The sequence below is a fragment of the Dipodomys spectabilis genome, unplaced genomic scaffold (assembly GCF_019054845.1).
Source record: "Dipodomys spectabilis isolate Male_0828 unplaced genomic scaffold, ASM1905484v1 ptg000596l, whole genome shotgun sequence".
Taxonomy (NCBI): Eukaryota; Metazoa; Chordata; class Mammalia; order Rodentia; family Heteromyidae; genus Dipodomys; species Dipodomys spectabilis.
This window is the reverse complement of record NW_024871273.1, coordinates 87,172-90,241: the sequence shown is the minus strand read 5'-3', so window position 1 is coordinate 90,241 and position 3,070 is coordinate 87,172. Positions and strand designations below refer to the sequence as shown.

Sequence of the window (3,070 nt, the reverse complement as noted above, 5' to 3'; positions counted from 1 at the left end):
ATTCAAAATACCTTCATATCAGTGTTCTGCATTAATTTCTTTGTTAAAAATATTATATGGGAAAATAGAGGAAATAAACTCTTCTATATCAGAACAGTTTTTTGTTTTCCCCAAGTTACTGTTTATTAAATTGTATCAACTGAAGAAATAAAGTATATCACATGATCAGAACATTTTTATGTTTTTAAGTGTAAAAAAACTGTACAGAGTTGTCACAATTAAAAGAGCAAATAATGAGTACATTTTCTAACAATCAGTGTTACCTCTTCCTTTCTTTTTCCTCTACCACCCCTTCCCATCTCAAAGAATACACTCCCCTCCCTCCTTCCCCTGCCTAAATTGTACAGTTCATTTTTCAACATAGTGTCTTGTGCATCTCAACCTGTATCCCTATTTAAGCATTTTGTATTTCCCTTTTCCCTCCCCAAATTAGAGACACATATACACAGGTTTTGGCGCACCAACTTCAAGTACAGTGAAAACAGGGGTTAGAGCGTGGGGGAGGAACATATAAAGAAACAAAAAATTTACATCACACATTATAAGTATCTTGGAAACAAGAAGAGCAAGAAACAAAGAATCACTTGTGTGGTTCATTTCCCGTAATATCATTTTATCTGGTCATATGCACATAGCTTATGACCTGTTCTGCTTATCCCAGACATATATTAGTTGTTGAAAATAAGGCAAACCATCGTACCTATGTTTCTTTGGATTTGGCTTACTTCACTTAATAAAATTTTTTTCCAAATCTTTCTAATTTCTAACTAATTGGGCAATGGAGGCATAGAATTTCATTGTTTATATATACCACATATCCATTTATCTTCTGCGGTCCATTGGGGTGAGCTCCATATCTTAGCTATCGTAAATAATGCTGCAGTAAACATAGTTGTGCTGGTAGGTTTAGTATGGTCTTGCTTATGACCATTTGGGTAAATCCCAAAAAGTTTGATTGCTCAGTCATAGGGGAGCTTTATATGGAATCTTTTGAGAAGCCTCCATACTGCTTTCCAAAGTTGTTGAACAAGTTCACACTCCCACCAAGAATGAAGTAGGGTTTCCTTGTGGCCAAATCCTCTCCAGCATCTGTACTTGTAAAAATATGGAAGGATTCAATAATTTGCATGTGAACCTTGCGCAGGGCCATGCTAATCCTCTCTGTATTGTTCCAATTTTAGTGTATGTGCTGCTGAATTGAGCACAGAACATTTTTTATATATAAAGTATAATTGGTTTTCTTAATCTTGACAATTCAAAAAAAAGTAACTTTAGAAGAATTCCCATGAAATTTTAGAACCATGTATTTCTTATATAAGCACACAATTAAGAATAGTCAAGATTGGCATGTCAAAAACAAGATAATTCCAGATATTTGTTGTTCAAGAGATGTTTAGGAGGAGGAATTCAATTATTCTGTACAAGGCACCAGTCATAATGAACACTGCAGCAAGTGTTAAAGTTTGTTAAATGTTTTAATGTTTTAAATGTATTTAATTTTGATAATTTGCTTATATATGCCAAAATTAGGACTGTATGTCAGGACATACAACTTTTCTATAAAGTATTTAAGATTTATGGTAGCAGACATATGCTACTAAGAATGTACATTTCAGAGTTTATAGAAACATTCCTAATGAGAAGTTGCAAAGTCTTTGTGTAAAGAAGCATGGTGAAGAGTTAAGACTGTGTTAACTACACAGTTTCTCTTAAAACTTTAGGACTTTCTTACTTTATATGTTAGTGAGGAACTAATGATGATATAAGCCATATACAAATTATGAGATGAGTTATAAAAGCAATCTTAGTGGGTAACTTTAAAGACTACTCATAGCCTATAAAACTCTTGTTGAACATCATAATCTTAGCCAGTGTTAAATGTACAGGAATATGAGAAAATAGTAATATCTAATATGTAAGTACACTTCAAATACTGAAAAAACCTGGTAATTTTTTGGTATTTTATTTTATTAATCATTAATATTTAATTATTGTTTTTCTTTATTTGTAGCATTGTTTCCCTTGTTGTAATATAATACAACTTTTGTTAGGGATCATCAGAAGGTACTTTGAGAAGGTTACTGGGATGGCCAAACCATTTTTTATAGGTGCATGTGAATTTACAATAAGCAAAATTAAGAATATAATATTGATTAAAAATTATCAAGCCGGGCGCTGGTGGCTCACGCCTGTAATCCTAGCTACTCAGGAGGCTGAGATCTGAGGATTGCAGTTCAAAGCCAGCCCGGGCAGGAGAGATCGTGAGACTCCTATCTCCAATAAACCACCAGAAAACCGGAAGTGGCGCTGTAGCTCAAGTGGTAGAGCGCTCGCCTTGAGCTGAAGAGCTGAGGGACAGCGCCCAGGCCCAGAGTTCAAGCCCCACGACCGACAAAAAAAAAAATTATCAAGTACAGTCTGAATCAGGAGGGATGATAAATGTCCACACCTAAAATCTTAGCCCTAGGCTGAAGCAGCGGTATTACAGAGTTGAGGTCACAAAAGTGAGAGACTGTGTTTGTTTTGTTTTTTACTTTGATTTCGTTGGTCATGAAGCTTGAACTCTGGGTCCTGGGTGTTGTCCCTCAGCTCAAGGCTATTGCTTCCACTTGAGCCACCCTACCAATTCCATCTTTTTCTACTAACATGATGTTGAAGAATCAAACCCAAGGCCTCATGCATACAAGGCAGGCACTCTACAACAGCCACCATCCCAGCTCCTGATAGACTGTGTTTTAAAAAATCATCTAAACAACATTTGCTTTCTGCTTTGGGTTATATAATGAAATATATAAGTATCTTTTTATAATTTTGTGAATTGTAAAACTTCTAAATTTATACTAACTTCAAAATCATGAAATGTCCCTGAAAGTTTGCTTCTGTGAAGATTGTTTTTGCATTTTTAAGTTATTCTGAGTAATTTTTATTTTTATCAAAATCATTTTAAATTTTGGGTTGATGGGTTATCATACATCAAATACGTTCAAATGTACATGTAGAGTCTGAAGATAGCAGTATGAATATTCTCCTACAACTCTTGTTTATCTGTTATGCACTTCCAGTATTATGA

The 3,070-nt window shown here is 34.6% G+C and overlaps 1 non-coding gene across 1 annotated transcript; it reads right to left on the bottom strand.

Moving 5' to 3' along the window:
• Nucleotides 1-1,099: 1,099 nt before the first annotated feature.
• LOC122100714 lies at nt 1,100-1,205 on the bottom strand. Its single transcript, XR_006146235.1, has one exon. It is a non-coding gene; the product is annotated as a U6 spliceosomal RNA (small nuclear RNA).
• Between the last annotated feature and the right edge of the window lie 1,865 nt (nt 1,206-3,070).